Consider the following 27,863-nt stretch of genomic DNA (forward strand, 5'->3'; position numbering starts at 1 on the left):
GACGTTTAGTCCGGGGTTGTTTTATTGGAACCTATGTGTGCTCATGTGATTGCGTTTTCGGTCACATATTGTGTCCTTGTGGCGCTAGTACGCTCCGTAATTGGAATGACCAATAGTTTGACGCTGACAGCTTTGTCTCTGCTTTGACTATGCACTTCAGAGAGGTGATCTCTAATAAAAAATAGCTTTTAGGTGAAAAAATACTTTTAGGTAAAAAATACCTTATTATGCTGAAAGCAAATAAATGAAGGGGAAATGAAGGTGCTCGTTATAACACATGAAGGAAAGAAGCCAACAGTCGGCGAAGCAAAGGGAAGCATTGGCGATTGCATTTCATGTCTCTTTTTTTAATCTTTACTTCAGTAATCACGTAAGCTAGTAATGTAATATGTTTAGGGGTAAAATAAATAAACACCAAGTTGAAGAAAAAACCACGTGCCGATGGTTGGAACCGAACCCACGACCTCCGAATATCGCGTCCGGTGCTCTTCCAACTGAGCTGCATCGGCCGCTGTCCCCCCTGCTACTTTCTTGGGTAATAATGTTGTTTGTATACGAACCTTGAGACTGTTCACCAGCGCCACCCTCAACCATAGGGGCGGCGGACGTGGAACGTCATGTGTTACCGCCAGCATCACGTAGAACGTGATCAAGAGCGAGGGCGAAAGTGTTTATAGAACCCTCTTATGCTATATATGGCTTCAAAACTACCAGAACCGAGACCCCCGTAAGCTACAAGCAGATAAATGAAGTGTTGTTTGTATACGAACCTTGAGACTGTTCACCAGCGCCACCCTCAACCATAGGGGCGGCGGACGTGGAACGTCATGTGTTACCGCCAGCATCACGTAGAACGTGATCAAGAGCGAGGGCGAAAGCGTTTATAGAACCTTCTTATGCTATATATGGCTTCAGAACTACCAGACCCGAGACCCCCGTAAGCTACAAGCAGATAAATGAAGGGGAAATGAGGGTGCTCGTTATAACACATAAGGAAAGAAGCCAAGAGTCGGCGAAGCCAAGGGAAGCATTGGGGATTGTATCCGTGTTGTGGTCCTTGTCTGCGCTAGACCTTTCTACCCAATCAATATGCACCTTTTTTCTCAAAAGAAATTTTAGGGATGCGTCAAAGGAGCACAGGTATTGCGGCTTACCTCGCAGAACTTCGCGTTGTCATTTGCCGTCCAGGCTTTACGCTTCACTTTCACCTCCCGTACGCTTCTTCGTCTCCTCATCCCATGAAAAACGAAAACTTCTGGCACCTTTTTTTCCGAGCCAGCACACAATGGAAAACAACCCCCTGAGATGCTAGTTTTCGCGAGTGAACACAGTTCAATCGTCCAGTACCCAGCGCACAACAAAATCGCTTCGGTCACACCGCAGCAACGGCATGAAACGACTTGCCCCAAGATAGCGAGCGCGGAGAAAACGGCGGCGAGTTGCATGCCAAAGGGTGTCATCCCCCTGAATGACGGCGCTGGTATAGAGGTACATTAACTCATAGTGTAATCGCAGCACTTCTACTGGGAGAACCGCAGGCCGGCGTGGCACGATCCTGGATCGCCCGACGACACCCGAAGACACGACTTGTCTATCGAGATTGGTTGGTTGCGACTGTAGGAAGAATGAAAAGAAAATGCATGGGCCTGCTGCTTCGCTCTGATGCTGAGCCACCTCCGCTGCCTCGTGCAGACAAAATAGAAAATAAAGACGAAAGATAAAGAAGAGGGTGATCATAACGCGCGCCGCAAAGGCCGTCGTCGACCACCGAAGCGGTGGGTGTGCAATGACGGCCTAGACCAGATACAAATTAGGTGGCAGGCTAGCCCTCGCCGCAAGCGGCCTTGACCTACCCGAGCCACCCTTCACTACCTTTCGTTGTTAATGCGAAAGAATTACTCCGCTATTTTCACAGATTTCTGTCAGCAGACAGTGTCCGCAGGCCTTGTCCGCAGATCATGTCCGCAGAACATGTCCGCAAAATCGTGTCGGAAGGAAGGGAAAACCGCGCGTAAAGGAAGTGAATAAGGTGGGAGTGAAAGAGGAAAGAGAGAAAGGGGTGCAGTAGTAGATATGACGTCAAGGATGTGACGTCACACAACCGGAAGTAGAGCCGAAAAGAGGGCACAGAAAGGGATTGGCGCGCTATTTGAAATTCCCTACTAAAATGGGTACGCAAGAAGTGATTTAATGTGATGTAGATTTGGTTGACTTTTTGACTTTTGAGATTTGACTTTTGCCAATCTTAATCCCTGTTCAGTTTTTGAATTTGTTGTGTCCAGCAGACGCCGGAGCATGCCCCACGTTTTGGAGAGATTCATAGCTCCCTCCATTTCGTCGCATCTGCTGAGCCAGTTTTGGTCGCACAATTTGATCGCGTAGCTTTCAATTTTCTTGTTATGCCTAGCGATTCGTCTTCTAAGATTCTTGTTCCACTTTTGCTTTTTCAGCCTGCGTTCCATGCTTTGGTTAGCGTCCCACATGTGGAGCAGTCGGCCGTTACGGAATCGGATCAATTTAAAGAAATCAGGGCAATTAGAATAGATTGAGAACATTGAGGAATGGACGGAGGCACTCAAACGCCACGTTGGTGAGGCGGCAAAGACGCTGGTAGGAGACGACGCTCCTGGTATAGCAGATAATGTGAGGTAGATGATGTGATATCCCGCAACCGATAGTAGAGCCGAAAAGGTGCATAGGGAAGGATTGGCGCGCAATTTGAAAGTACCAAAGACTAAAATGGGCAAACAAGAAATGAATTAGGCAACTAAAAGCAACCAGACGTAACCAACAGCAGCATTCGTGTTTTCGCATCACTATAATGAAGATTCTGCTCTTTAATGTTTTGTTGTTGTTGTGGTTGTAGGAAGAAGGAAAAGAAAATGCGCGGGACTATACGTTCCATCAATTTGCATATACATGATGTTTGAGAGAATGGTCGCAAGTTCTCTAGCTTCGGGGTTTGCCTAGCATCGGTATCAAAATTACGTTTGCCGCCTTCCACTGTTGTGGGACGTGGCCTCTGTCCCATACGACGCACAGCGTGCGGAGGAATTATCATCCAACTTTCGGAAAACCTTGTTTGTGATTCCGTCTGCTCCAGAAGCCAATTTAGTTTTTAGGCCTTATGAATTTTGTTTTATGGAGCTTAACAACCTGTGGCCGCACGAAATGGTTGGGGTCTGGTCCGGCCTGTGCACACAGGACGTAATGCTCCGCTTGAGACACGACATCATAAAAAGCGAAACCAAGGACGCGAGGGTACCAATAGGTCTAGACCTAACAAAGGCGTTCGATAACGTAAAACACGCAGCGATTCTTTCTGGTCTCCAAGAATGTGGGGTCGAAGAGAAAACGTACGACTACGTAAAAGACTTCCTGTCGGGTAGAACGATAAAGATAAAGTTTCAGGACACTGAATTCACCGTCAAACTAGGAAGCATGATTACGCCGCAAGGTTTGGTGCTATTCCCGCTCGCCTTTAATGTTGCTGTGCGAAACCTCCCGGCAGAACTGAGGAAGGTGGAAAACTTAAAATTCAGCATGTACGCGGACGACGCCAACCTGTGGGTCACCCAGGGAAGTAACGAGAGCATCGAGGAGCGCTTGCAGGCGGCGGCAGACACCGTAGTGTCCTGCCCGGCCGAAATGGCCTCTCGTGCTTTCTCCAAAACTCGGAACTGTTTATCTACAACCCCAAGGCACTCAGGTGCAAACGCCTGATAAACATCAACGTAACAGTAGACGGCCAAACAGTGCCGAAAGTAGAACAAATGAGTATCCTGGGGCTTCTTCTACAATCAGATGGGTACAAGAATGCAACGGTAAAAAAAACTGAACACATATGCCACGCAAGTCGTGGGTCATGCCAGGGGAATCGCGCTCAAGGTTCGGGGCCTTAAGGAACGAAGCCACCTGAAACTATGCAGGCTTACATCACTAGCCACATGCGATGCCTTTTTAATGGGATAGTAAGGCCGCGATCTAGTCAAATCTTTATTTGTTCCTTTTTCGCCAGCTACCGGCATGCGCCCTTCTCTCTTATTCTGTTGCGCGGATCAATTCTGTATTCTTTGTTCATGCTCGTTGTCGCGAGGCGCAGCTTGATCACTTTCTTTGTCGCGCAAGATGCGTCGAGATGGGTCTCGAAGATTCTTGCGAGTCACTTAGCCTCATATTTTACCGCTTTACGCAAAGTTGAGGGATAATCCTTAAAGGCCCACTGTCCATCAGGGCTGCCAACATTTACAACACTGTTGTTATAATTTAGCGATACGAGGTCCTTGCATTCGAGGGCACCATGCTACTCCGTGTCCACGAGACATGTGCGTACGGTTTGGCTAAAGCTGGCGGCAATGCTGCCATGTCAGAAGGATCAAGTGGTAGAGAAGCTCTCACAGAAGCTCTCGTGTCGACTCAGAGCTAGTTTTTACTTTCTTGGAGCTCCCTGAAAACTGTGATGGAAATCAAGCACATGACGTTTTGACGTCATAAAGGCAACTGGCATGGCATTGAAGTACCATTGCGGGAGAATTCGATCTCTTTTTTTCGGATGGAGAGCAAGGCCAACGACGACGGAGTAAGAACGATGCTCGGATAAGACGGAAAAATGGACATCGTAGCTCATCAGCCAACTTTATTTGAAAGGAATTTCTACGTCAAGTTCTACGTACACTGAAACGTTACGGCATTTTCAACCACCTTATTATAGCATCGTTCTGGCTCCGTCATCGTTAGCCCAGCCTTTCGTCGCGCGTCATGTAAACGCATTCAGTGGCTTATTTCGTCCGGCACGTTAATGAATATAAGGGTCATTAAGAAAGCCAAGCTTTAACTCACCGTTACATACATAGACGCATCACGACGATGCACATCTTGAACTGTAGAAAGGTGACCACTTTTTTTTCCTCTGTCATGAACTTCACGTAATCCTATAGATTAGGAAATGCCTGAGCGTAGGTCTGAAAATGAGACGCGGTGAGATTACAGAAGAATAAGAGATTTGTGGACAAGCAAAGTATCACCAGGTCAATGAACAAAGAAAAACGAACGCTATAACTGCACCTCTAGCGTTAGGACACCTAGCTAAAGGAGCGTAGGTAAGATATTCAATCAGGGACCGTTATTATTTGAAGCTAATGCGTCTGCGAAGTGAAAATAACTGAGATACAGCTTCGCTCCCTACGACTAAAAGCACACTTTGTTCGGGATTCCATTGTTTTCTTCGCGTTTCATTTGTCGCTGAGAGGATTGAATGTGAGGGTACAAGCTAACTTCAGAATTTAACACATCTATGAAAAAGATCCAACTGGAAATACGAACCTCCCTGTGATATCAGCTAAAGCATATTCAATGAACTGTAATGCGATGTAGTAAGCAAAACACGCAAAGGGAGCAGTGCGAAGGCTTTTGCACAGGGCGACACGCGTACTGAGGACCATAAAATATCACCTTCCCAGTTCAATTAAACATCGATGCAGCGAGACGCTGTTCATGCAGACGTGTATCCGCAGTGCAAGCCGTCACGTTTGCGGCGTGTCCCTCAGGCCGAGCTTATCGAGCCGCCGAGCGGTAACACACAATTGTCACATTACTGAAAATAGGCACACGCAGCGGCAGTTTATCATCGAGCACGCAAAGAACGAAATACTGATTGTTTGATATAGATAATCCACTTTTCACGCAGACCCTTGCAAGAGGCCGCATGCAACGTTGAATCGGGACCGCTGGCGCATTTATGGGGCGAGTAAAAAAGCTGCGGTCTGGACCAGGTCCAACCTGAGCAGAGGATACTAAATGGCCTAGAGAGGTCGCTCTAACCAAGTTAAATATTGTTTGATATAGATAATCCACTTTTCACGCAGACCCTTGCAAGAGGCCGCATGCAACGTTGAATCGGGACCGCTGGCGCATTTATCGGGCGAGTAAAAAAGCTGCGGTCTGGACCAGGTCCAACCTGAGCAGAGGATACTAAATGGCCTAGAGAGGTCGCTCTAAACAAGTTAAATATTGTTTGATATAGATAATCCACTTTTCACGCAGACCCTTGCAAGAGGCCGCATGCAACGTTGAATCGGGACCGCTGGCGCATTTATCGGGCGAGTAAAAAAGCTGCGGTCTGGACCAGGTCCAACCTGAGCAGAGGATACTAAATGGCCTAGAGAGGTCGCTCTAATCAAGTTAAATATTGTTTGATATAGATAATCCACTTTTCACGCAGACCCTTGCAAGAGGCCGCATGCAACGTTGAATCGGGACCGCTGGCGCATTTATCGGGCGAGTAAAAAAGCTGCGGTCTGGACCAGGTCCAACCTGAGTAGAGGATACTAAATGGCCTAGAGAGATCGCTCTAAACAAGTTAAATATTATTATAAACATTGCACGTTTTTTTTCTTAAGGAATAAACCTAAGCTGCGTTCGTTCGTGCACGTGAATGTCACGGAGTGAAGTTTGGTCAGAAGTCACCGTGGGACACAGAATTCACCCAAAACTGGCAGGGCCCGCCTCAACGGGAGAACTTCGGTTTCTTTGCCTTGAGGAGACACACACTCGCGATCAGCGCAGAGTGAAGACAAAGACTGCACTGTGTCAATATTCACTTTCTAATTCATGGGTAATCTTATTTTGGTTTTTGGTGTTTTAATAATTGACAACACACTCCGCAGGACCCTTGCATCCTTCATCATCATTATCGAGTTGATGCCCCTGGCAATAAGTAGGTGCTCGTCCTTTCTTCCATGTAGCGTGACATTGCATTGATCTTGCATATTACCACGAACCGTTTTCATTGCTTTTTTTCTTTACTGTTCGCTGTCGCTGGTGTGCGGCATTATTTATTTATTCTTTTACCCACAGCGCCATATGTGGCATTACAGGGGGGGGGGGGTACAGTTCTATAATGCATAAGAAAGAAAACAGTTATAAAGACGATGCAAACACTTCATTGTCAGATATATTAACGCAGTTCTATAGAGCATAAAAAAGAGTTACAAAGAAGATGGAAACACTTCAATGTCTGATATATTAACGCAGGATGAGACAGGGCATTCCATTCTCGAACAGTGTGTGGAAAAAACGATTTGCACAAGTCGGTTCTCGCTCTGAATTCACGCACTTTACAATCGTGATAAATTCTCTAGGATATATAGTGTGGATAGAAAATTTACCTGTCCCTGGGAATAGCAGCCCTTTGGTGATATATATTGTGAAATAATTTTAGCCTCAGTTTTCTTCGTCTGACTTCAAGTGGTTCCCATTGTAATTTCTGTTTTACACTGGTCATGCTAGTATATTTACTATATTTTTCTGAAAAGTAGCGGGCAGCCAAGTTCTGAATTCTTTCTAATTTGAGCTTGTCAACATTTATCGGCGGATCCCATACAGTATATTCATATTCCAGCACGGACCTAATGTCAGTTTAAAAATTAGATCTCTAGACTTTTGCAGAAACATTCTTGTGTTACGACGCAGAAAACCCAACATTTTGCAAGCTTTGCAGAAACATAATCAACATGCTGATGCCAACACAGAGTTGGAGTGATATACAAACCTAAATACTTATATTCTATAACAGTTTGCAATAAGTGCCCGTTCACATTGAAGACATAATCAAGTACATTATTTTTTTCTCGTTAAAGTCATGTGCACCGTCTTATGCAAGTTCAAATTCATGTGCCACTGCTCGCACCACTGGTGCACTCTATCCACTGGTGCACTCTATCACTTAGCCTGTACCGCAACGAAGAATATTCTGTTTCTTCACCTTTAGAGTCGCCAGCACGGCTTTGTCATTTTCCTTGTCATGTAAGCGACGTCGAGATCATCTCGAATGGTTCCTGCCACTCGTGCCTGTTTCCGCGATATTCCGTGTTCTGCTAGTCACCTTTTGAGTGTTTGTCGATGTTTCTTTGCTGACTTTAAATTGAGCCCTGACGAGTGCTACGGGCATTAAAAGTTCAACGACTAGCGAGCACATTTGCCGCCATCACCGCCGCCAAGTTGCGTAGTTGTTTCGCAGGCCCAAGTCAGCCCAAGGAATAGTTGATTTTTGGGCTGTTACGCCTGTCTGTCTATTTGTACCCAGGACATTTCATAATCACGTGACAATGTTAGTAGCCCGCTGTCGTACATAAGGTAGACCAGGCTACTGCCTGCATGTGAAATTGATGTACAAATTTAGTGCTTGACGCTTTCGCTGGTAGCAAGTTGCTTCTACGCGAAGGAGGAGGATGTGCAGAAGAGCTGCATTTGGAGTTATTACAACCGTTCCGTCTCAACCTTAAAGGCGGCCATCAGGCGTGACATTATTTTTTTTGCCTGATATTTGAGACTGGACGAGAGTTCTGCTAAAGTCTGAACCAAGTGCATCGGGGAAAATGTTGTTTTGAATTCAGTTTCTGAAATATCAAGCATCATTTGCTGCCCAATAAGTACCAAATAGCTAGAAAGAGCAAAGAGTTTAATTTAGTGTGCAAGAAAAATAGTTATGACCAGTATTAGGTCGATGCTTCTAAAGTACAGTTGCTGCTCCATACCGAATATTTTGAAGACGTTTCACTTCAGGCCTTCCACATACCTGTCTACGTGGCGGTGTCAGTGCATCTCTACAATCTGAACAATTGAGCGTGTTCATTGGTGGAGCTCGTTGGGGCCCCGTTACGAACGCAACAACCGAGTTCATTTTCGACTTTAAAAATGTTTACACAAACAAGCCCCCGTTATGGTCTTGCGGACCTTTTTGCTCTCATATCGAGTCTCATTCGCTGAAGGTGAACAAAATCCGGACTTTAGAAACTGATTGTGAATTTCCTATGCCACTCAGGGCAAGAAACTCAGAATGTCCCTCGCATTCTTTCACGCCGTGAGCAACGTAGCAAATTTTCACTCATATTCCGTAAACACCTTGCTGGAAGTCTCGATCGTCTTAGAAAATGTTTTGCAACCACTTGTATCGAAATAAAACCGCATCCGCTTCTTGTCACTGGATTGTCATTATATAGGAGTATAAACCCTTCCTTCGATTGACTTCCGCGATTCTGCCTAGCTTAGAATTCGTTTAGGCACTTGTTATTCTTTTCAAACACTAAAAGAGTCACTTAATTACTCATCTTTGTTAGAAAACGAAAATGAGCTTAACGACTTCCAATTGTAATATTCAGTCTGTTTTTTTTTCATAGAATACTTGCTTACGGGCTAGTTCAAGCTTAGGCCCTTGCGTTCTTCTTGTCTTGATTATTATGAACTAAACTATCATTTTCCATCAGTTCGACACGTAATAAACGAACCGTTTCAAATCCTTACCAGCTGTACTCTCCATTTCAGTGCCATATAGTTACTTAGTAACAATTACATTCCACCAGTTATCAACGTATTCGAGTATATCCTGGACGTTTTACTTTATAAACTGCTCAATAATCAGTTTTTTTTAATGTATCGACGGAAAATTAGATGCAGGAACAGTGCCATCAATTCACTCAAAAATGCAAACCGAACTTAGTTGGTGGCCTCTAGGAATTACGTAATTCTCGAATGCCAAACCACCTCCATAAAGATTACCACGTTTTTTATTTGTGATTTAGACCTACAAGATGAGTTCGCGCTTTGAGTTGAAGCCAAAGTGAAAAAAAAAAAAGAAGTGTATTAACATGAGACCATTAGGGCAGTTATTTAGCGTCAATTCTTACTAAAGACTCTATTTTATAGGAGAGCTACTGCTCCGCTTTAACTAACCGTCTAAGTTCTCAGTCGCTTCCAAGAGTCATGACAAAATGTAAAGAATCATTTCTCACAATTTTTTTTTCAGCTCAGACACCTGCGGAACAAAGGAAGAACTGCCAGCTGATCTCAAAAAATGTGACCAGAACATCGTAAGAGCTTTAATTTTCTTGGAGCGAAACAACTGAATGGCATGAAGTGATGCGAAACTTCCAGAACCCAGGATTCTGACTTACCAAGCCCTGCTGTAGCACCACCCTATCCAAAACACAAAGTTTAGTACACAGTGTACATACTTTCCCTAGCCTCTTTGTGGACTTAGGAAAGAGATTTTAATGAGGATAAACATTTGAACCTTATCCATTTGCTCTCTTTGCCTTTTCACGCAAGGGTCCTCTCCTAGTGGCAGATAATTCTATTTTTTAAACCAGGCAACTTTCTACTCTGAACTATGCTATACGGGTTTCGCAATCAAACACATCAACGAAAAATAGCTCATTCGTGTGATAGAGGCTGCTTTTTAGGTTATGAGCCTATTGCCACTAATCATACGTTTTATTATACTGTAATGAGCGGTGTGTCCGCAACCATTATGTTCTTAGCAAAGTTGTGACACTATAGTGACTATAGTGTCTTCTCAATGCCCTGGGCAATTTATGACAATGGTCACTAAGGCGACAGGAATCATTGCCACTTCTCGTCCCAAATTGGTGTCCTTCCGGCGAGTTCTATTTGTTTGGTATCAAGTACAGAAATGAATAACTGATTATATTTATCTTTCTGAGAATGATCATAATCAAAAGCAGTAAAGAGAGAGCGACCGGAAATAATATGAGGGCGATCAGTTTACTTTTTAAGGCCTTTTCACACTTTCGTTGTACATCAGCTATAGTTTTCAGGAGTAACGAATAAAATGCATAACATCAGTTCAATTTACCTGGTCAGTGTATCTAAAGTGATAAATTTTGTTTCAGCCCCGCCGTGGAGGCGCAGGGGTTAGAGCGCTCTTTGCCCAGGGATGCAGGATCGAATCCCAGCCGCGGGGTCGCTTTTCGATGAAGGGAAAGAGCGAGGCGCCTCGTACTCTGCAATCTGAGTGAATCGTAAAAAGAACCCCATCTGCTCGAAAGTTGCAAAGCTCTTCAGTACGGCGTCTCTCATAGCCTAAGTCGATTTGGGAAGTTAAACCTAATTATGTAACCCATTTTCTTTCATATCTATAATTAGGGTCAGCATTAACAGAGAAATGTTGATTGGTTCGAAACGGCCGGAACTAAAAGCGCCCTAATCGGGCGGCACAATATAAAAATTTCTAAAATTTTATTACTAGCAACACACCTTGCTGCTTCTGTAACGCGCCTCTTACGCCATTCCTTTTAGAAATGCTGATTTATCTTCCAACTATTACATGCTTGCACTGACACAAATATGTGCATTAAGGTATACCTGCATTATATAGCTGATATTCACCAGGGTTTCTGTCATATTTTGCAATCGTCTATTTTGTAGCGCGACACATCTAATTATGAAGCAGATTTGCCGTATGAAGTTTCTAGAACTAATTCGAATAAAAATTTGTTTTGGGTACCACGGATACATAAATTTCACGTTCATTTTCAGGGCTGCTCTACTAATCGACCCTGTCACCTCCCATGCGATGGCTGCTTTGGTTACCAAAACAGTTACGGTGTTGGGTCTTGTGCCCAGAGAATTCTCATAGTTAAACGTGTACCTGATAGAGGATAATAAAGTGTTCTCTAATGTTCTAAGGTGATTGCACTCAAATTTATTCTACTTTACATCTCTGAAACATTCCCACCTTTAAGGAGTTAATATGAGAAGTTATAACTTCTCTCATTCATTGCACCTGACAAAATAGGAGCTTCTCTTACTTTTGAATTCAGTCTAATTCCAATTAATATATTGTCTGGTACATGTTACGTCTGTCGCCAAATGTTGATGGTTGAACTCTTAAGGAATTATAAATCGGACATCACTTTAATGTATCATGTCTAGGAGATTGTTGGATGGAAGATTAAAAAAACACAAGTTTATCATCAATGTCCTCCATAGAGCAAAGTACCCTCCTTGCCAAAAGTATCCAGGCTGTTCCGAAGGCTGCCGGAGCAGGCGCACGGCCGTGAGGCCGCGTTGCACTCGCTGGCGCTTGTCGATGCTAGCCAGCTGCGAGGGTAAAACAGCTGACGTAACTAAGCGTGTAGGTTGTGCGGGCTTCGTTTTCACGTGTGCGATGCTCGGTTGGGCCCTGCGAGGGCACTCAGTATAGCAACGGTGCTAATCGCCCTTCTGAAGCAGATATAAGTCGCGTTTCTCGTTGTATAAATTTAAGTGGTTGCGTTCAGATATCCGCTGCTGAAACGCACCAACATAATTGCGCTTGTCTGCGTATTTTATACGCTTCTAAGTAATGATTCATAACGCACCTCAAAATTTCGATACGCTTTTATTGAGGTTCCTTCCTTCCTGCCACTTAACGCGCCGTGTCTCCAGCACAAAGATATGGAAAACCTTGTGAAGCATTTGAAGCCCACTTATCTCTCATTTTAGCTTTGTAAAGCGTATGTTAGTGTCTTGGGTAAGATTTGTATAAATTTTTGCATTGACGGATTTTAATGAGTTTTTGGATTTGGGATTTAAGTAACAAACTATAATGAAACCTTCCTCAAGCTTAGCCATTAGGCACACGTGATTACTCTCAATCGCGGAACACTTGATTTCGGGGCAACACTGTCTCGAAATCCTAGCACATTCGTCCTAGAAGCAAACAAGAGCGCACCGTGCCCATGCTATCAACTGTTTTTTTTTCTTGTTAGCCTCAGTTACCAAGAAGAGCGAATTGCTCTGCCGTTATACTGTGCGTCATCGCTCAGCACAACCGGCTTCGCAAACATGAAATCGCAGCGTACATATCAGACAAGCCTAGGTTTGATAATCCAAAGAGCCAGAGTGAGGGTGCGAAGCTACGTCAGCTGCTGCACCCTCGGAGCCGACGAGCACAGGCAGGCGTCAGCGAACGCAACGTACCCTCACGGCCGCGCGCCTACTCCGACAGCCGTTGGAGCAGCCAGTTTACCTTTGGCAACGATGGCACATTTGCTTGGTGCCTGTGATAACACTACTGCCCATGCGAAGCAGTAAAAATGCATGCTGAGACGTTTAATACTGATGTCCAGCTACGCAGATATGGATGCAAAATGGGACATGACGAATTCAATTCAAGGGATTATGAACCAGTGAAGCGCTATTGCGATGCCGATAGCGTGCGCCATTTAGCACTATGCGCTGAGGCGCTCTTGCAATTGTTTCTTTTATTGTGAAAGCAATACTACTCTAGGTTTGGAGCCTTCAGCGTAGCGCGGCCGGTAGCCATGTCTTACCCAAGTGACGCTGTGACGTCACACCCCTCGTGACAATAGTGTAAAAGCTGGGCTAACAACTCAAACGGTCGGCGTATCGCGGTCGCAGCCATGGCGCAGAGCATGACGTCACACCTCACGTGACACAAAAGAGAAAGATGGGCTGGCAGGAGGTGCCAATTTGGGTCCCTCGTTTCACATGGGACGGTTATATCAGAATCAGCCTGCTAGGATCCTGGCATTCATGTTACCAGTATAGGTCACTAAGGCACATTCATACGGCTTTAAAGCGGGGATTTATATGTGGCTGAGGAAGATGATAAAAAGAAGAACTCTCGGCCACCCGCAGCTAATGCTTTCGCTCAATATTTGGTTCAGCACCGTTGAACCCTTGTAAATTTATTTTTAAGCAATTTCAAGAAAGTGGGTGGTATGATATGCAAGATTTTATGTTTAAAAGCGACGCATGAGTGACCAGAGTGAGCATAGAGCCTTCCCAGGTTAACTCGAACAGGTAACGCGCACAAGAATGATATACATTAATTAAATTTAACTTCCGTCGTTGACGGACTCGCGAACATCGTCTTTGCCAGCAGCACACCAGAGAGAGAGGATAAGCAAGCGCGTGAAGCGAATATGTCCTTCCGCCTGACAAACGAACTTGCGCACGGCGCACAGCAGATCCCAGCTCGTTGCGCGGACCTAGTGAGTGCCAACAAGAGGGAATTGCGAAAACTCCACCCAGCGCTTCGGTCACATGCTGGTGAACAGAATGTTGCAAGATACTGCTGACTGAATTAAGACGAATGGTTATCTCTTAATCCTCATGCATTTTGCTAATTCATTTAACCACAAAGCTGGGTGTCACCACCCCATCACCGCTCTTACAGCTTCCCTGCTCCTCCTTACAACACCCCCAGAAATGCGCAGACGCCGACCATGCAGCGGCCTTCACATGTGTCGATTTAGGGTAAAAACAAGACTGCTTGTATTATTTACTAAGCGCTTAACTCGAGCAGTCTCATCACTGGAAGCAACACTGTAAACTCCAAACCGCCCAAAGATGAGTAAATGGCCCGCAACCCTGCGCACTCCCGAAAAAGTGTTATTATACATCAGAAAAGGAGTATCTGCTTTACTCTCGTGTACAGAGAGGAATTTAAGGTGTTCAAGGTAGTAAAAATTTTACTTCTCTCAGGACAGGGGCTCTTTCTCAGTATATGTCGGGTCAGTAAGAAGTTATCGTGGCATCTCATAATACTGTTAAATACTTTTTTGAGGAGCATTTCAGCTCCCTTATTTTAGGTAGTTTAAACAGGTAACTTTATGTACTTTTTACTGCTATAATATGGCATTCAAGATACCAAAGGAGTATAGTTCACTTCATTAGGTGCTCACTTTTATGCAGCATTCCCACGTAAGCCTAAATTTAGAGCTTTGTGTTCAGAGTGAATGCATAAATGGAATTTCAAACATTGATTTCAATGAAGGTATCTATTGGTACGGAACATTTCAGCCAAGTATTTCGTTGCTGGCTTTGTAACATTGCAGGGAACCAAATGTGAAATGCCTTCACCTGCCCTTTTCTTGGGTATCGCGTCTGAAATTCATGAAAAGCAAAAACAGAATCAGAACCAGAATTTATTCAACGCAATGACTGAATACAAAGATCATGGCAAATACAAGAGGAGGTCCCAAAGCCAATGGCTGCACAGGGAACCTCCTATTACATGTATGCAAAACAAAATTGATTAAGTACAAACAACAGCGGGTGAAAACTGCAACTGGTATGTAATATAAATGTAGAACACACAGAAATACAGGATGACGTATATATAAACAGAGCATAAATTGGGAAGATGTTATATAAATGTAAAACAGAGGAAAACAATTGAGTGTGTAATCAGTATTTCTTATCAATGAAAAACTATAGTTAAAGCAATAACAGAAAAGTACGAAAACTAGGCTTAAAAGTATGAATGTTAGAGGATTGCTTTATTCTGAGTGGCAATGAATTCCACAAAAGTGAGGCAGAGAAATTAACTGTGAATTTGCCATAATTTGTTCAGTGTTTTGGTAGTAAAATATAGTTTTGGAATGAAAACTGAATGAGACTACGTCGTGGAAACTGGGTGCTGTTAAGCATTGAAATAGGAAGTGATCCAATTATGAATTTAGAATAATGAAACATGGATGAGACTCGAAGGATGTTATGAGCTTGCAGTAAGGGTGCAGCACTGCACAAATGTCTACTAGAAGTAATGATGAGAAAGGTTTGATTTTGTATGTGTTGTAGTGGTGCTATGTGTATTCTGTGTGTGTTACCCCAAGAAGAAATACAATAGTTAATATGACTATAGGCGAAAGCATAGTAGAGTGAAATACGGGCGTGTAAATTGAAATAATTGCGCACCTTGATGAGCACCCTTATGCCGCATGCTGTTTTTGATTTAAAGGGAAGGATATATGTCTGTTTAATTTTAAGTGACAATCAAGGTCTATGACAAGAATCATGGCATGGTCAGTGGCAAAGAGTATGTGAGAATTTAGGGAAATATGTAGAGATGCAGGAATAGTCTTGTGAAGAGATGAGATGACAAGCTAGATTTAGTCGCATTAATTGTAAGCATGTTATTTCGACACTAGGTTGCTAGTTTTGCTGCATCGGTATTCAATTTACGTGGTAAAATGGCACAGATGGCGCACTTTACCGTGGAGAACACCTTTTGGGTCATTGCTTATCGACACTGAGGCATCACAAAGGAGGCTGCTTCTGAGGTCAAAGGAAGCTGCTTCTGCAAGAAAGAAAGAAAAAAGCACGAAATGAGTTGCACACATATATAAGGTTGCATAATATTAGAGGGTTCAAGTTCACTTTAAGTAAAGTGCAAATAAACCAGTTAAGAATATACCATCAGTGAGACTGCCATTGTTGTAATTATTTTTTATGATAAGCGATTAGCGCCAGTACTACATTCCTGTATTAATAACTAATATACTGACAACCATCTATCTGTTTCTAGTCAGCTCGGTTAGAAGAACTTCTTGTTGGGCGAATAATCAAATTGAAAGGCTGCTTTCAGCCGGCTTCCCCTGCGACGTCATATCAGCCGTAGCCGAGAATCTTCTCAGGAAGATAAAAAGAAGTCGAAGAAGTGTGGATGAGCCGCTTCTAAAAAAGAAGATCGTGGTGGTGCCATATCTTCACAAAGTGGCGCACAATGCAAAAAAAGTGGCCAAGAGGCATGGCGTCCCTGTTGTTTTTTCTGCCCCACGGAAACTCGCAGCCTTGTGCCCGAGAACCGGGAACCAAGGAGCTAGAGGCAGTGGATGCGACATAAAACATGCCGAAAAGTATGTAAAATGTGCCACTGGAGTGGTATATGAAATCCCACTCAAGTGTGGAGGCGCCTACGTGGGCCAGACAGGCCGATGCGTGAATGAACGCGCAGGGGAACATAGCCGATCCATTCGGAATGAAGAAGGAGCAAACTTGCCTGCTCATTGCCTTGCTTGCAGTGGATGCGAGCCTTTGCTTAAAAAGATTAAGATTCTAGGAAGAAGTAAAAATAAAACAGCGCGGGAGCTTTTGGAGGCCTATCACATAAAAGAAAACGGTGATAAATGTGTAAGCCGCACTTCTGTCAACTGTATAACAAGGAAAACCATTTTCTGCGCACCTATTGTTGACCAGGAGTTGATTGGCTGTAACCCCTCTCTCATTCCCCTTGTTCTTTTGCTATGATTCTGACTATATAAGGCACTTTCACACAAATAAACTCAGTTGATAGTTTGCGCACTGTCTGTCTCCTTGGCTTTTTCCTGTGGCTGTCTTTTTATAGCGCATCTTGGTTCCTTTAAAGAAATACTAGTCAGCTCGCAGCTGCTGATTCCGTTTTTCAGTATATTAGAAGCTGCACAGCCTACATCATAGCCACTGATACGATGCAGCGAATTGAAACAGGAGTCGCTTGTGGACTTCTTATTTTTGGAGAATAAAATTGAGAAAAAAACTGTTACAGACGCAGTGGTACTTCGCTTTGCTTTTGGCTGGTGTAATAAACCTAAGGGAGCAGTGCTACTGCTTCTTTCAGTGCAGATTATTCTAAAATTGTGAGGTACTCATACGGTCTAGACGAACGCTTAAATTTTAAACGAAATTACAGCTTTTAATCTGAAGACCAGCGCAATGCACACACGCAGTGGAAGATTGGGTAACCCCATGAAGCGCATTGTTAGGGCATCGAAGTTCCGCGTACGCGTCGCGGGGACGACAAGTAGAGGGAGCTTGAAGGTTCATTGTACTTTGTAATTCATTTCATGTCTATTAGGCCCTGACGTCCCCATTTACAATCAGCCGGCTATTCTGCTCTTGTCCTCGCGTTCGCGGCCGGAGTCTGTCGAGTGGTGTTTATCTTTTTCTTTGTTGCATTCTCGATATTTGCAGTTTGAACAGAAACACGAAAGACATCACTAACCGGAAACTAACAAACTAAACGGAATGTGCTAATATTTGCACTTTTCTGATGCAAGAAGCTTACAGCGCTCAAAACAAACATTTTTAATAGGACTACCAATCAAATAAAAAGGTAGCGCGCAGCCTTTTCCACCTCATATCCGCTGCCGAAACTCCACACCGCGTTTCGACATAACTAAGAAGAAAGGAACATTTTCGTACCTTGAGATTCAAACTTCCCACTTCGTTAGGATAGTGCCATTTCCCGTGCTACGAATACAAAAAGTAAACATTACAATTCAGTTGTGTCACTGGATCTTTTGAAAATATGGAGAAAAGCACCCATTATATAGGTAATACTTTCCTTTGCCATTCATAACTTCATCAGAATGCACGTGGCCCGATGGGTGCCTGAATTTTCACCGTGATCATTGCCTAGACAGCGTTACTGTGTCAGTAGGCGATGAATAACAATGACGAAGTTGGCTTCCAAGAACTGCTGATAATTACAGCCGGACAAAGTAACGGAGGGAGGCACGACTGTTCTATCATTGCATTCCTTCTACGGAAAGTAGAAATAATTTTCCAGCGTACTTATTTTAGTGCCCACTGGATAAGTTGGTTTCAAGGGGTTACGACAAAATCATTGCTTCTCAGCACCTCCACATTATTTGCGGAGATCACAGCCGATCAATTCACAGTGAATAAAAGCTGTAATAATTGCACAAGCAACAATGCCCTAACCAGAATAAAGAGCATTTTCATTGCTTTTCTACTCAATGAAAATGCTGGTTATGCTTGTTATGTGAGCGGAAAGTTGGGCGAGCTGGTTTATTTATTTATTTATTATTATTTCAGAAATACTGCCAGCCTTCACAGAAGGCCTTAAGCAGGAGTGGGATTACAGGCATTGTTAAAATACACAGCAGAAAAGAAAAACCAGCTTAACAAGAAGAACAACCTAAGAAATAAAAAGATCATCCCGGTGTCGACCTGCCACCAAAAAATGGATTAAAATACTAACACATCAACACGCTGTTCGTACAGTGAAATTGACCATAAAACAAAAAAGATACATAAAAGCAGACATTGAAACCACATGCGCAAGGAAATGGTAGGAGCAATACAGGAGCAAAATACCAGAACAGATAACCAACGGCAAACAACATGTACTAGAAACGCCAACAGTAATAAAGAAGAACTACACGTGGATATACCAAGAACAATTTTTCAATTTGATAACACAGACTCGGCAGTCGGGCAATTTGCAATATCTGCAGGAAGTCCGTTCCACTCGCTGACTGTTCTAGGCAAGAAAGAATTTTTAAACACGATGGTTTTGCAGGTGTACTCTTTCATTTTTTAGAGTGATATGTGCACACGTATTGCGCCGAACAACAGGTTCGATATATAGCTTCTGGTTTATTCCTAGCTTAGAATAGTAGAGAAGAGGCATGTACTTCAGTCGTTCATGAAAGCGACGTAACTGCAGAGGATCTAAATTAGCTTTTTGCACTAGAGCGGTTGCTGAAGTGTGCCAACTGTACGAAGTATAAACAAACCTTGCTGATTTTCTTTTTATGCTTTCGAGTTTGTTAATATTCATCTTAGTATAAGGATCCCATACTACTGAAGCGTATTTAAGAAGTGATCTGATAAATGTTTTGTAAGCTAGAAGTTTTATTTCTTGAGTAGACTGGCGTAGGGTTCTTCGCAAGTAACGAAGTTTTTGCATCGCCTTTTTTTTCAATGTAACACACATGTTCATTCCATCTGAGATCAGAGGTTAGAATTACACATAAATATTTATAACTTTCAACCGATGCTAGGAGGTGACTATTAATGGAGTAGGGAAAGCTTAGGGGCTTTTTTTTTTACGAGTGATTGTCATTTTTACTGTTTTCTTCTTATTTATTTTCATTTGCCATGTTGTGCACCAGTTTTCTATTTTAGCTAGCGATCTATTTAACTCAGACTGGTCATTCGGATGTTTAATTTTATTGTAAATAATGCAATCATCTGCGAAAAGTTTTATTTTCACGGACACATTGCTGATGATATCGTTAATAAATACTAAAAAGAAAAGAGGCCAGAACAGACCCCTGCGGAACGCCCGACCGGACCGGCCCATAACTGGAATACGCTCCATCAATCGACACGCACTGGTGCCGCGACGAAAGATACGCCGCTATCCAGGAAAGCAATGTGTCATTTCTAAGTATTGGTTCCAGTTTTAATAACAGCCTTTGGTGGGAAACGCAGTCAAACGCTTTCTCAAAATCTAAAAAGATAATATCTATTTGGCTCTATCTATCTATAGCTGCTGCAAATTCATGTACTGCCTCAAGTAGTTGTGTGACTGTTGACACCCCCCTGCGGAAACCGTGCTGCCGAGGATCTATGTAATTGTGTTTTTCAAGATAAGTGGATATGTGTTTAAAGATTATATGTTCCATAATTTTTCCGCATGTGCACAAAAGTGAAATTGGTCTGTAAGGCGAAAGAAGCGATTTGTTGTCTGATTTGGGTATCAGTGTGATTTTAGCATACATCCAATCGTTAGGAAGTGCTGCTTCTGACAGAGATTTCCTAAATATGAGCAATAGATACTTAGCGCACCATTCTGCATACCTGAAAAGAAAGGCATTGGGTATCCCATCGATTCCCTGTGACTTCTTAATATCAGTATCAAGTGAGAGCGATAAAACGCCTTCTTCAGATATACATATATTATTTATCGGAGGGTTCGTGTCACTGACTGCGAACTGCGGTATCTTGCTATCGTCATCTGTATATATGGAGCAGAAAAACTGATTAAAAGAATTCGCTATTTGATATTTGTCAGTGACAGTTACATTTGCAATGGACATGGCGGGGAATGGGTCTTTTCTAGATGAAAAATGTCGCCAAAACTTAGCAAGAGATGAAAGAAGAAAGTTTTTCATTGTTATATTTGTGGTAGTTATATTTTGCTATTTTTATTGAACTCTTGAGCTGTTGGCGCATGCCGGTAAGTTTCAGAACATTGGCCGCAGAGGGGCACTGCCGGATTTTTTTTCTCATCTTTTTCGTTTTCCGTTTTAGACGTACAATTTCTTTAGTGATCCAGGCATTAGTGTTGCGTACAAATTTGCAACTACATGGCACATACTCATTCACACATTTCAATGCAAGATTTTTAAACATTAACCATAAACTGTTGACACAGCATGAATCAGACTCATAACAAGACGTGAAATATCAAAAGGAGTTATCTGGTGTGTCCAAAACACCAACGTCATCAGCACGTGTGAAGTCCGGAAACACTCGCTTTTCTTTCTTGCAATTCGTAATGGCGTTGAGATGTAAGTTTAGGCATACCATCTTATGATCTGATATGCCGTCCATAACCTGCTGTTTTGGTTCACGACGAAGCAATTCACCCGATACAAAAAATAAATCTAAAATAGAGGCGGTGCCATTTTGAATACGTGTAGGCTGCCTGACTAGCTGGACTAAGTCATGGAAAAGAATGATATCGACAAACGGCTCTGCAAAAGTTGACAACGCTTCAGGAAAATCTTTAGTCCAATCGATTGATGGAATATTAAAATCACCCCCTAAAAGTAAGTTATTGGAATATTTTGAGCACTCGCATAAAAAGCAATTCATTTCATCAAAGAAAGTAGTGTCAGTGCTAGGAGGCCTATAAAATGCCCCTATAATTAGATTAAGCTCCTTCAAGCAGATTTTAATAACGACGGACTCAATACCAGATATATCAGCCAGCCTAATTGCGTGCAATGTATCTCTTAACATTATGGCAACTCCGCCGCCTCTAGAACTTCTATTTTCAGCGTGTAACCACATTTAGGTTATGATCAATGCATCAGGTTTGTGCGCTAACAAAATACTCTCAATATCCTCCGATTTATTAAGTATACTCCGTGCATTGAGGTTCAGATATTGAAAAGGTTCCTGAGCACTTGTATCGATTCATTGCTGCCCTTCCGACGCATGTTTCCTTGGCTCAGGGCGTTTCCCAGCGGGTATCCTCTTATTTGTATCGTCGTCCCATGCAAAGAACTCATTATCAACCTTAAGTTTGTCATAGACTAATTTAACCTTCCTTCGCGATTTCCTACCTTCGGACGTGCTCTCCCACAGTTTCTTCCTTTTTTGCCTGGTTGCCACTGAAAAGTCTTCAGACATTGAAGTACCTGTATCTTTCAGTTTATAACAGTTCTGCAGTATGCTTGTTTTTTCGCGATGATCGATAAGCTTTAGAATTATAGGACGCGGTCGTTCTTGCTGTTGGCGGCTAGTTCGGTGTATTCTCTCTGTGGACGACACGGCTATGCCTAATTTGTCTTTGAAGACACCTTCAACTACTTTTGAGGCAAGCGGCGTTTCATCGGGTTCTTCAGTAATGCCATAAACGAGGATATTATTCCGTCGGGAGCGATCTTCCAAGTCAGTGAGCTTGCTTTGAAAGTTGCGAACGCTTCTTTCAATATCGGAGACCCTAGCACTGACTTCTGTTATCGCTTTTGAGGTAGCTTCAAACTTTTCTATTTTTGTCTCAATTTCGGCCAGTCTTTTCTGTATGTTCTTTTGTCCTAGTATTTCAGTTAGCTGTTCCTGGATGGTGGGACCTGGGTTGGATTCTATGTCCCCGCAAAGCATCAGCAAGGATATGAGCAAATTTCGCGCGGCACAAAAAATAGCAACAACATTTGGTGGGCACGTCAGCTGGATAAAACAAAGGTTGCTGGTTTTAACAGTAGAGGTTTCGTTACTAACCTGCGTGAAAAGAAGAAGCGGGTTTGACATGACGCTGCCAGATGTCCAGCCAACGTGCGCACGGAAGAAGTTCCGCGGAAGCTTATACATGCGATTGTTGATGTAGATGGCGCTGGACGCAATGATGTCCAATGGTCGTCGTAGTTCGGCTGCTGTTGCGCGCAGGCTCCACTGGCGGTGGTGTTCGTCGCTGCAATGATGTAGTCTTTCCCATCTTGTGACGCGCTGGACTTGGCTGTTGTGGCGAGCAGGAACAACTGCGTGAAAGGAAGAAGCGGGTTTGACATGACGCTGCCAGATGTCCAGCCAACGTGCCCTCTAAAGAAGTTCTGCGGAAGCGGGCTTCTTATATATGCGATTGATCATGTAGATGGCACTGGACGCAATAGTGTCCAACGGTCGTCGTAGTTCGGCTGCTGTTGTGCGCAGGCTCCACTGGCGGTGGTGTTCGTCGCTGCAATGATGTAGTCTTTCCCATCTTGTGACGCGCTGGACTTTGCTGTTGTGGCGAGCAGAAACAACTGCGTGAAAAGAAGCGGGTTTGACATGACGCTGCCAGATGTCCAGCCAACGTGCCCACTGAAGAAGTTCTGCGGAAGCGGGCTTCTTATATATGCGATTGTTGATGTAGATGGCGCTGGACGCAATGGTGTCCAACGGTCGTCGTAGTTCGGCTGCTGTTGTGCGCAGGCTCCATTGGCGGTGGTGTTCGTCGCTGCAATGATGTAGTCTTTCCCATCTTGTGACGCGCTGGACTTGGCTTTTGTGGCGAGCAGAAACAACTGCGTGAAAAGAAGAAGCGGGTTTGACATGACGCTGCCAGATGTCCAGCCAACGTGCCCACTGAAGAAGTTCTGCGGAAGCGGGCTTCCTCTAAATGCGATTGTTGATGTAGATGGCGCTGGACGCAATGGTGTCCAACGGTCGTCGTAGTTCGGCTGCTGTTGTGCGCAGGCTCCATTGGCTGGGGTGCCCGTCGCTGCAATGATGTAGTCTTTCACATCTTCTGACGCGCTGGACTTGGCTGTTGTGGCAAGCAGAAACAACTGCGTGAAAAGAAGAAGCGGGTTTGACATGACGCTGTCAGATGTCCAGCCAACGTGCCCACTTGACATGCATACTGAAAAGTTGGCACGTAGAAACAAGGACATGTGAGGAAAACAAGTTGCTCTCGACCTTGTTTTCGTCACTTGTCCTTGTGTCCGCGCGCGAACTTTTCAGCATGTATGCTGGATATCTCGGCCGCTGCACATAAAGTAGCAGCAAACGAACGACGGGGCCATCGGTACCGAGGAAACATGAATCAGCCGTGCATAGCTATTTGAACCCGTCGCAGCGGCAGCAGCCAATATTTGTCTGTTACGCGGATTACATATCTTCACGCGTTGCTTCAACACACAGTTTCTTGGCGCAATTTGTCACACAGATTGGTGGAGCAGAGTCTTTGTATCACGGGAGGCGCGCACAATAAACAGTCGAAAAGCAGGCGGGGGAAGGGATCATGAATGCGGAAGGGTCACGCGCCGCCATGTTCGCTCGGTGAAGCTAGGCCTGACCCGATCGTGGCCAGGCCTCTCGCGTGCAAGTGGCGCCGGTGAAGCATCACGAAACGTTATATGAATTAGCTGGCATTTTATTCTGTGCACCATTATTTTCCAGAAGGCATCGGTAACCCGGTGTCTTGTATGACGTTAAGCAAGGGTGAAAAACTTTGTAGTGGTTTAACTCTTGTTAACCCTGGTTGAATTGGGATAGCAACGGCGGAAGCTTCTTTTGCCCGCTACGTTATTCCCCTGTGACGCCCTATCAGTGTGGGTGCTACATTATCGGGGACACTTCAGTTCATGATTGGAGAGCGTAAGTTACCAGCCTTCTTCTTTTTCTTCGCGTCTGTTCAAGTCAAACGTGGCCCTTCCCGGGACGACGCGACGGACCGAAACCTGGCGCAGTATTGCTATCGCAATAAAGCCCAAACAGATGCGACAAACGCGCTAGTATAGCGATGAGGACGTTCTCACCTGCTAGCATGACGAAGAGTCAGCTGCCATCAGGCAGCGGCCGAGCGCCAACAGTGCCAAGAAATATTAGCTGTATTGTACTAGTGAACACGAAGCAACCGCAGGTCAAAAAATGAAGCTTTGTATGTCTATGGGAAGACATCAGACTAATGTGAAGCAAAAGGGAAGTACTCATACTAGGTGACATGAATTCTCACATAGAATTCGATGGATTTGTAGAATGCTCCGGAAAAATGATGTTGACAATGGTGTGAGCAGCACAATTCTGTTATTTTAAACAAAGAAATTGTGATGCCGTAATCACGTGGGAATTAGGCATTTCCCCCTCCACCATTGACTACTGCATAATGACTGGAGGTTCATAAGAACGACTGGATCTGGCGCAAACAGATGAGAAAAGCATATAGTAATGGGAGCGACCATGAACGGTTAACGGTAATGTTTGTATATAGCGAGAAGAATAACACTGGACACCGAAACCATGACGTAAAGTGTGAATTTCGTTATATGAATGACCAAAATTTGATGGCATATCAAAAGCGGTAGAGAAGCACATAAAAAAGGCGCAAATCAGTCATAGACGTGTAATGAAGTAGTCGAAGTAATTCACACGGAAACAGATTTCGTACTGAAGAAAAACCAATGGAGAGGCAAAAATAAGCCAAAATGGTGGTGGGACGTCGATGTTACGTCGGAAAGCAACTTCCAGGACCTATCGAAAAGCCAAAAAAGGATATATACTTCTGCCTAAATTTCAGCAGAAATGGGTTGATTACAAAAATAAAAGAACAATGGCTATTTTTTTTTGTACAAGACATAATTAATTCTCCAACAGACAGGTGATTGCATATATTCGAAAAACAAGAAGTAGGCGCCAACAAAGTTCTGAAACTATCTGAAGGCACTTGGGGAGAAATCAAAAGAGACCTGCCGCCATACAAATGATGAGGACGATAATGAATAAGTGAAGAGGAAAGTGAAGAGACCATGCAATCCATTTGCGAACAGCTGGAAGAGGCGTATAAATTGTGTGACAACGGCAGTGTTCTTAACTTTATTAAGGATTATTAAAAAGAGGAAGACTTCAACATCGACACTGACAAATTGAATTGGGACAGAGCGGAGAATAAGGTGCCTTTGCATACCGCAACATATTTTGATGAAATGTCATTGGAACTAATTGCAGTGCTAAGTAAAAAAAACAAGAACAACCTTGTATGCTGCTATAAGTGACGAAATGACGATAAAGACATCCCAGAAAGCTGGCGAGAGAGTAGAGTCAGCCTTCTATACAATGAAAAAGGTGCAAAAGATCGCATCAAGTCTCGTGCCGTTAGCAGTGACATCGGTCTTGGATGGAATAGCAATTCAGGCAATGAAAGGTCAATTACAAGGGACGATAGGGGAGTCGGAGATACTAGAAGAACTGCAGACTAGCTTCAGGCATGGTCCTAAATTAGACAATTCGTTCGCAGTCACACAATGCATTGAAATCATGTCAGTTAAAGAACGACCCCAATGGATGGAGTTTTCAGACATCAAAGTGGCTTACGATAATGTAAACCAAGCTCCGATGCTGCAAAATCTGGAAAATAAGGGTATGGGCAAGGAAAAGATAATTTTATAAAGAGATCTACAAGGAGAATAACGTAGCAGTGAAGTGGCAGGGCTTGTGTGGTGCAAAAAGAGTTTGGTTAAAAGTGGACTTAGGTAGGGATGTCCTTTATCACCACTTCTATTTATGGTCTACAGCAGAGGGAGTGAATTAAAGTTAGAATCTAATGGATAGGGGTTTACAATGTCATGGCGAATTGGGGTTAATTGAAACGCAGCTGCTTAGCGGGTTCGATATATGCAGAGGATATTGTTCTTCTAGCAAATCATCAGGAAGGCCTTCAAGACTTGGACGACAGTTGGGGAGGAGAGGCAGTTGTTCTAAGATAAAAATGTAGCACAGAAAAATCAGGAGTCATGATTTTAATGGTCAGGTCGGCACAATCACGTTACAGAGTTACCTAGAGTTAAAGCATACAAGTACCTTGGTATTTGAAAAACACAACACCTTAGATAAAGAAACTCCGGCTAGCTTAATTTGGTCCGGAAACTCGTCCTGTTGTCATAATAAGATTTCAGATCTGGGCCAGTGGCACTGCAATTAAACCGCTCACCTGTTTTAGAGGTTTTTCTCTGACGTCCTAAGAGCACAGGCAGAGCTATATTTCATTGACATAATTACACTCTGCAATTCATGCTGGTCTGTAGGGGACATGAAGACTTTTGAAGCAGAGCTGTTAGCGATATACTTTTCACGAGGTATGCCAAGGTGGGCGTCTGAAGAGGAACTTACAGTAAAAATTATTTATAGAATGTTTGTGATCTCCCTTTCAGAGGCATCAGGTTTATGAAAATGTTTGGTTTGGTTTGATTTATGGGGTTTAACGTTCCAAAGCGACTCAGGCTATGAAAATGTCCGTATCCGGTAATTTCTGTTTATTATTTCACTGCATGTCTCCCAAATGAGCCTGGAATTACTGGCAGTACTAAGAAATTTATTTACATAAAATTAGGTTTTAGCTCTTTTGATGTCTTTAGTAATTTTATTTCGCGTCTTTTGTAGTCGCGAAGATCAGTTTCCTCTCTTGTGTATAAAAATGCTTGGAACAGGTTGTCACAAAATTTCATCCTCTCATATAGTTCTGTCTCGAGGCAGACCCAGGTCTTCCTCGATTTCGTGCGTTATTTGTAATGCTTGAGGGGAAAACACTGTTCATATAGGATTTTAAAGGACGAAAATGCCTCCTGGTGGCATCAGGTAGCGTCTGAGAGATGAAGAAGCTGGAGACTATTGTGTGCTCGACTGTCTACCACAGGCCAATCCTCGCTACGAGCCCTTTCAAGCCTCTTCCAGCTGTTGTAAGCAACACCCAGCACCTCCACCAAAACTGTCATGAAGACAGAAATTTACGGTAAACGACAACAGGGCAGAGACACAGAATAAAATGTCCCAGCTAGAAAAAGAAGCGCACGAAAGTCTCCAACTTCTTCGTCTCACAGGCGCCACCTGAAACCACCAGCAGGCAATATATATGTATTATAGGACTTACTACGTTCGTTATCTTTTTACTTCTATACTTTGTCTCTTTTATAATATAAAATGACAACACTCGACTAATGCTTATCACGGAATACTCGAAACCATGGTTACTAATAAATAAATAATAATATTAATTGGTTCACATGAAGCAAGAGGCGCAGTATCTGTCACACTTGTTTCTGTGGACACCTGAACTGCGACAGATGCCTCCCACCATCCCCGTCGCCCCGCTATGGTTGCGGTTGCATGGCACCGCACCGAAACTGGAACAACGCCTGCAGCGTCCTCAACGCCGCAACTGTTACCACCGCGGAAGAGGTTGCCATCGCGTTAGCTCTGACCGACCCGTCCACTAAATTAGTCGTTAGCGATTCCCAACTGGCAATTCGTAACTTCGATGCAGGTCGTATATCCCGACAGGC

At 43.6% G+C, this 27,863-nt stretch overlaps 1 long non-coding RNA gene across 1 annotated transcript; it reads right to left on the minus strand.

Annotated features, from left to right (window-relative positions):
• On the minus strand, positions 1–22,694 carry LOC146188214 (uncharacterized). The gene is made up of 5 exons (XR_014707491.1): positions 22,330–22,694; positions 17,770–17,817; positions 15,803–15,886; positions 4,840–4,961; positions 1–169 (listed from the first exon to the last, which is right to left on the minus strand). It is a non-coding gene; the product is annotated as an uncharacterized LOC146188214 (long non-coding RNA).
• Between the last annotated feature and the right edge of the window lie 5,169 nt (positions 22,695–27,863).

The sequence above is a fragment of the Amblyomma maculatum genome, chromosome 5, assembly GCF_055883805.1.
Source record: "Amblyomma maculatum isolate TAMU_Amacu chromosome 5, ASM5588380v1, whole genome shotgun sequence".
Classification (NCBI taxonomy): Eukaryota; Metazoa; Arthropoda; class Arachnida; order Ixodida; family Ixodidae; genus Amblyomma; species Amblyomma maculatum.